This window comes from Chinchilla lanigera, unplaced genomic scaffold (assembly GCF_000276665.1).
Source record: "Chinchilla lanigera isolate Chin_1 unplaced genomic scaffold, ChiLan1.0 scaffold00038, whole genome shotgun sequence".
Classification (NCBI taxonomy): domain Eukaryota; kingdom Metazoa; phylum Chordata; class Mammalia; order Rodentia; family Chinchillidae; genus Chinchilla; species Chinchilla lanigera.
The window spans coordinates 2505569-2513560 of record NW_004955439.1 but is presented as its reverse complement, the minus strand read 5'-3'; the positions used below and the strand labels follow the sequence as shown (position 1 = coordinate 2513560).

The 7992-nt window shown below is 38.7% G+C and overlaps 1 protein-coding gene across 3 annotated transcripts in view; it reads right to left on the bottom strand.

The window, feature by feature from the left end:
• Slc2a12 (solute carrier family 2 (facilitated glucose transporter), member 12) overlaps nucleotides 1–7992 on the bottom strand; it is a 57071-nt gene that overhangs the window by 25950 nt on the left and 23129 nt on the right. The window lies entirely within an intron of this gene.

Genomic DNA, 7992 nt, shown 5'->3' with positions numbered 1-7992 from the left:
AGTCAAAACCTCATCACCTAACTTAGATGGGGACATTGGGAAAATTTTCCTCTATCTTCTCATCATGAAAAGATGCTATTCATGGAATGGAAGATGAAGTTAATGACTTAATTGATGGACACATGAATTTTTGGACTAAAAAAGTTCAATAATTATTGTGGAAAGAACAGCCCCAAACACTTTTCTGAGTTGTAGTGTCTATTTTAAGGAGAGCTGGGCTTCTACACATGCATCACCTCGAAGGAACTTGTGAGATAATAATATTAGGACTCAGGTTTTGGCTCATCTTTGCTTCACTTGTGAGTATGAATAGAAGAGAAATTTTCATGCACTGTGTGTCCTCACAATATTAAGAACCTGTGATTTTATGCTGAAAACATCTTAGCTCTTGAAAGGAGCCCAGAAACACAGTGAAGATTTGGGCGAAGATTCTGAACCTATGTTGAAGGGAAGATGAAGTATGGAGAACACAATACTTAGTAGGGTCCCTAACAATGGCAGTGGAGCATTGTCCTAATTTTATTTGATGGAAGAGTGTTAATTTTAGTTATAGAGAAGCAGAGGACAAGGCTCATACACACTTGTGGGGCATAAGTGTCTTCAGCAGGCTATCAAATCTAAGGGAATCTTTAGAACCACATTGTAAATGCATAAAATATATAGGATTCCTTGGTATCATATTTATATCCCCTCTTAAATTCTGGAACCTAGAACAACTTTGTTATTTTCGTAGTTAGAGAAACAGAAGACCAGAAAGTGAAGCGGTGTAGGGCATACACTTTAACCTAAGAATAGAAACACATTCCTGGCAGAAGAAAACCATGCTGTGATCTAATGCAATTAAAGAATGTTGTTTTAAGCCAACCCATATTTAAGAAAATTTAATAAGGATGTTTTAATTTTCCTTTCCGTGCTACTTTAGAGCAGCAAGTACTTTTCCTTTTATACCTCTATTTGCATAAAGGATTTGTTTGTATTACAGGCAATAGCTTCTCTAAATGAAATACCTAAGGAATAATCATATCAAGTTAATAAGTTTTATAATGCATTCAAAAATCTGGTATGACAAGCTTGCTCCTAATAAAAATCTTGTTAAAACTCCAACAGTTCCTACAGTTTATACCAATGCCCTAGAATATAATTTTGAGGGTTGAAATGGAATTCCTATAGTATGTTTTTTCTTTAGGGAAGAAAAATAACTACAACATGCATATAGACATAAATGACTGACTTTTGCCAAGGAGGCAAAAAAGGACAATTATTCATATCCTCCTTAAAACACTAGGAAAATTCATAGTCCCATGCCACAGTAAGAAATAACTGTTTTCTTTAGAGAGGGTGATTCAGATGTCTGCTTTCAATGGGCTCACCCAGGTTCACATGTGAACACCCAGATCAGTCTATGGAACAGTAATTATCAATTGGACAAACCATAATATGAAAGAATTATATCCATTCTCATCCTCCAATTGCTCTCAGTCCTGAGATTTTTCCACCACCCTAGTATTACTTTTGGTCTAAGAATTTCTCAAACAGACTGTCTCCTCCATGTTGTGGTTGCGGCAAAAAGCAAAACTGTCCCAAGAAATCCAGGACAACTTTCAGATGTACTGTGTCCAAACAGTCCTAATGACCTCCATGCCTCCTGCTAGCTGCTTCTGGGTACCACCATCTCCCTGCACTTTCTTACAAAGACAGAGAGAGATTTTTAGAAATCAGGTCCAAGTGATGGATTGTTCTGCGCAGCCCTTGTGATAGCAACAGGGTTTTCTTGGCACCGTTTCCAGCTTTCTGGGTCCTTCGCCCACCCACTTGATACCTCCGCCCAAGTTAAGAAGCATGCTTAGAGCTTTCCTGTATCTGCATTGATTTTTAAAGTCGTTTTTCTCGCCCTTCTTAGCAACCCAAATGTAACCCAGCACGATTTTTAAACAGACTTACACAGGGCTTGCTTCTAAAGGATCAAAATGAAAACCATGAAATGTGGTTTCTTTCCTCAAAGAGTTTCTAATCTAGGAACTATATTCTAGTTAATAAACGAAAGTAAACATACCGAAGAAGGAACACATGTATCATTAAGGACTCAGCTGTGTTATTCCCTGTAGCTCATTGATATCATGCTCTACACATACAAAGCACTTACACAATGGCTCATTTGACAAGCACCTACTGTGGAAGACAGAACCAGCATTATTATACCCATTTCATAGGTGGGAAACACCTTAGAGAAGTGAAACTAGGTCTCATAGCCAGTAAGTTCAAGAGCTGGGATGAGAAACTAGAATTTACTGATTTTTAACTCAGCCTGCTTGTAGCCCCGAACTGAATAACTGTATGCTAGAAATACACTACTAGCTCATACAGAGGAAGTCCTCTAAGAAAGACAGTGCATTTATGAGGAAAAAGATTTTTCTTAAGGTTCAGAGACAGAAGGATTTGGGTAGAGAGGGAAGTAACATGTTGCAGTAGTGCATTGTGTTTATCGGCCAGGGAGTGGCACAATGAACAGTACAGAAGTCCAAATGGGTAGGCCACTGTTCATGCCTGGCTCATCATTCACTGAGCATACTCTGCATCACCGGGATGCACTTCTATGTCAGCAGTGGTGCTAGAGCATGCCTCCATAGACCACCATGTAAATAGTGCAAGAATGCCCTGGTAAAACTGGATGAGTTGAAGGAAGGCTTGAAAACCAGACACAGCAGGGCATGGTGGTGCATGCCTGTAATCCCAGCACTTGGGAGGCTGAGGCAGGAGGATCGTTGTGAGTTCGAGACCAGCCTGGGCTATAAAGTGAGCTCAAGGCCAGCCTGAACTGCATAGCGAGACCCTGTCTCAAAAAGACAAAAGGAAAGAAAAAAAAGAAGAAAGAAAACCAGACAGAGTTGTTCCCTCAAAGATGGGTGATAGGCAAGGATTTGTTACTTCAGACCCTGTGGCTTCAATCTTTGCAGTTTCTTGTTTGTTTTCTATAAAAAGAAAATGTTCACTAATTAATTTAAAATGTTTTCATTTTAGAAGGGATCTGACTTCTCTTATGTGGTAAAAGTACGAAGGTGTGGAAGATTTGGGAGCTGGACTGATATGAGGAAAATGACATTTAATCAGTGCTGGTTCGAAAGAATGCCGGGCATGGGAAGAGCCAGGATGGATGAGGACTACTGCAAGGGTCTCCCGATAATCCAACCCTGAGAACATAATGCTACTAGCACAGCAGAAGTAGGAAGGAAACAGTAAGAGTCACTTGTGAGGGAAAATCCAGGACTGTTTGTCCACTGGCTGGGTTGAAGAGGCCCCAAAGCCTCAGCCCTGAGTGGCGAGCGGAGAGGCTTGTGGGAATGGGAAAGAAGGGAAGTCGCAAGGCACCCTGGTGCCTTGGCAAAAGAGAACTCAGACCTGGGCTTTTTTGTTTGGCTGACAGAGATGCATCAAGTGGAAAAGTCTCATACTCCCTGGGGAAGAAAAGGAACTGAGTCACGTGAAACAACACAACTGGAGATAACAGAACCATCAGCTCAAGGGAGGTAATTAATGTTCCTGAGAAAACAAATACGAAAGCCTTTTCAGTGCACTAGCCTAAGAGTGATCTCTGGGTTCATAGCTAAAAAAAACAAACTCCAAGAGACGTTAATAACATGATCCCACCTCTTTTTTAAAGAAGGGGATGAAATGGAAGCTACTCAATCATTTTAATAATTAACATTTTAATTTTGAAAACTTTTTCTATCGCTGCAACTGAAGATTGAATTCCGGCCCTTAATCTTATGAAATATATTTTTCCATATTCATATCTATTTTATCTGAATCCAGAGTTTATCACGGCAGCAGCTTTGTGCTGCGTCACTTTAACTAAGCTGGGAATGTTTCCCAGAATTCCCGGCTTTCACTCTTCTGGTTGAGGGTTGTAGGGAAGAGAACCCTGCATGAGCTGGGACGTCCCACGGGACACATCAGCCCTGTCTGGTGGTTGCTGGCACCCTGTGGCTTGCGCACCATGTTGCTGACCTCCGGCTCACCTTGTCAGTGCGGGGAGGGGAGCAATAAGTTTAGCCAGATCTCCTCCTACAACTTCCAGGCACATTGTTCTTGAAGAAGGACAGACACTTTCCTGCAGATGGCCTGCATGCATGCCTGGACCTGACACGGAGGAACAGATGCAAGCTGCAGTTTCTTCCCAGGGACTCAGATCCCATAGATTTCCCTCTAGTTTGAGTCCCGCTTTTCCTCTATCCTGCAGAGACTGCAGGCCACAATCAAATGCACAGTCAACATCTTCCCACAGACATCCTTCCACCAGCCTCCCTTCGCTTCCTCAGATTCTTTCACAATTGCTTGACCTCTAATTTCTGTATGAAATTCCTTACCTATGTCACCACAGTGGTTCTGCTGCTGGTGCCATTACGTGCACTGTTACAGATTACCCAGGCCTTTATCTGCCCAGCCTCCCTTCAACTGACTGCATGTTATACATTGCATTTGTTCTCAAGGGACCACTGGCTGCTATTAGTAAAGGATAATAACACTAAAAAATGTGTTCTAGTATTTTAAAATAGTCATCATGATAGATTAGGAACGAGTACTAAAGTACTGGCCAACATAAAGTCTGAGAAAATTATGGACTTCTGATGCCTGACCCTGGGCACCTCCTCAGCACCCAGAAACACCCATCTTCAACCGTTAAATGAGAGAAAAAGAAACTAACTTACTTAAGACATTGTTATTTTTGTCCCTGTCACATCAGCTGAGTTTGAGTTCTAACCAATCCATGCATTCAACATTTCCTAAATCAAGTTCAATTATTCAAGTACATGGATATCAGGAACTTATTATTCTCCTTCTCCTTTTTCCTAGAGCTCAGCTTTATAAAAAGTATATTATCTATAATAGAATTTTTTATAATATAAAATTATATGTAATGTATATAATTATATACATTATATATTATAATAAATATATTCTGATATATTAATTATATATTAATTATTATTAATAGAATATAACATATATTAATATGATATTATATATAATTATATATATTGAATTCCGGTCCTTAATCTTATGAAATATGTTTTTCCATGTTCATATATTTTAATATATTTTCCATATTCATTCCATATTCAATATATATAATTATATATATAATTCAATATAATTATATATTATATATAATTACATATTGTTATAATGATATTATTAATGTTATAATATATAACATTATATATAGGGTGTACCTTGACTTTAGATGTGGGCATGGAAGTTGAACTATGAGAAGGTAGGATTGGGTGAAGAAAGGCCACATCAACATGTATAAATCTAGTCACTAATTAACAGCAATTGGGCAGCTAACCAATCCTAACCATTGCTGAGCAACAAGAAGCTGATGCAGGAAGTGTAGCTCATTTTTTCCACCCTAAATGTATTAATTAATTATATATTATATATATAATTATTTTTAATATAAAAAGTATATGTTCATTTATCTAGTACAACTTTGGAAAAAGAGAAACTACATCTCCACCTTGCAGTAAGTATAGAATGGCCCATTTAAAAGTACAGAATGGATGGACAAAATATACACTACTTTGTTCGTTCTTACATCTGATATCTCTTCAAGAAGACGACTGGACTAAAAATAATTAACTCCTATTTTTTAGATCTGGAATGGCTCCTAAAGGCTCCTATGCTAAGGGTGTGGTCTCTAGCCCGGGCGCTGGTGGAAGGAAGGTAGGTCATTGGGGACCCGCCTATAAAGTGATACTGAGACCTCGGCTTCTTTCCTCCTTCCTCTCTGGCTCCCAGCCACCGCGAAGTGAACAGTTTCCTCCACCCCACGCTTTCTCACCAGGATGCACTGCCTCACTAGACAACCAAAGACAATGGGGTCAAGAGAACGTGGACTGAAATCTCTGAAAGCATGAGCCAGAATAAACCTTTTCTCCTTTAAGTTGATTTTCTCAGGTATTTTATCACAGCAATGGAAAGCTAACACATTAAGATTTCTATTAAGATCAAAACAAGATTGCTTATTCTTGTATTTGACATAATAGCTGCCCATAGACACCAGTTGACTCTAAGCTTAAATTATATTTTAAGAGTTAGAGAATAAGCTTCTTTAAGGTATCCTAGAAGGTAAATAACAAACAGCCTCCAATAATTATTTCCAAAATCCAACTAGGTTTTCTAAAATGTGTAACTCCAATACAATCAGATATCAATGTGTGTGTGTGTGTGTGTGTGTGTGTGTGTGTGTGTGTGTTTGCACCAGGAATTGAACTCAGGACTTTGCACTTGCCAGGCAGATGCTGTGCCACTGAGTTATATCCCTGGCCCTAATGCTGTGTAATATATTGAAGGATTTGCTACATTTTTCAAAAAACTAAAGAAAAAAAGGGTGACATGAGGGTAAGAGTGTTCTAACCATAAATATGTTTATCCTTAAAGTTTAGGTCAATGTCTTTTGTGATATGTGCCATAATACCAACTCTTCCAACCTGATGGTTCTCTGAATTAAAACCTAGAGGGATCTCTTTCTTTCTGCTAACCTTTTCTTAGATTCTTAGTAGATTCTTGATATTTCATAATATTAGATAAAGAAAATTGATATACAAATTGATATACATAATATTAGATAAAGACAATTGATATAAAAATATCTTTTTATCATGAACATAGAGGTGAAAAAAGATTCTGGCAAAGGAAATTAAAGGATTGATGACTACACTCAAACTTTATAAAGTGAACAAAACCTGCTGGACTTATTTCTATACATAAATTCTACAAACAAGATCAACTTTTCCTAAATAAAAGATAGTACCCATACCTTGCCCTTCTGATAGACTCTGAAATACGTCTTGAAGTAAAATGTAAACAAGATGCTTAATCAAATGTCATTAAAGCATCAACAGAGCCACATAAGTATCTCACAGGTGTACACCCAAGATAATTGAATCCTGATGATGGTAGCAACTTGTTTTCAGGAAACTATTGATTAATGATAAATATTATTATGACAATAAGTAGGATCAAGGTACAGGAACAAACCATAACAATCAGAGACTGATGGAATGGTAATTTGTTCCACTTGCCCCCACACACCTTTTTATAGGGAAATACCTCTACTCCAGGGGCTAGAGGACAGCCAGCTTTTACTCATCCACGTTTTGGAATGTATGACCCAACCTTACCACAGCTGATTAAGCCCGAACTGCTACCTCTGACTCGACACAGCAAAGAGCAGGGTCCATCACATCTCCCCTCATCTACGGAATTTAAACAACCAATATCTAGAAACTGATACTTTAGCTGTGGGCATGGAAGTTGAACTATGAGAAGGTAGGGTTGGGTGAAGAAAGGCCACATCAACATGTATAAATCTAGTCACTAATTAATAGCAATTGGGCAGCTAACCAATCCTAACTATTGCTGAGCAACAAGAAGCTGATGCAGGGAGTGTAGCTCATTTCTTCCACCCTATTGTCCTTGAGTACAGGGGAACAGAGTCTGCCTTGTTCATTACTATTTTCCCAGCACTAGTATGGTTCTTGGTTATTTAAAAAGTGAGTCATTTGATACCTATCTCCTGAATGCACAGTTAATAAACTAGCACTGATAGCTAGAACAAGCCCTTATGTGACCTTCTTTCCAGAACCCCTATCCAACACCTGGTACTGGGTGCCTTCTGCAACACAACCTTTGTTTTCATATTTCTCTGGAACCTCCAATAGTCCCCTTTATTTAAGCCAATTTACTTGCCTTCTTGAGCCTTGTGGATAAGTTTCCAAACTAATTCAGTAATAGACAGGAGGGCCTGAGCAAAAAGAGGAAAACAAAGAGAGGATTAAGAAGGAAAAATAGGAGGAGCTTAAGTGGTGGTAGAAAAAGACCATCACTGATTTTTAAGCATGTTTTTCCCAGCAAGGTATAGAAAAGACCTTCCCAACCATCTTACTGGAAGATTTGAACTGTGAGTGTGAGGGTAGAAGACTACAGAAC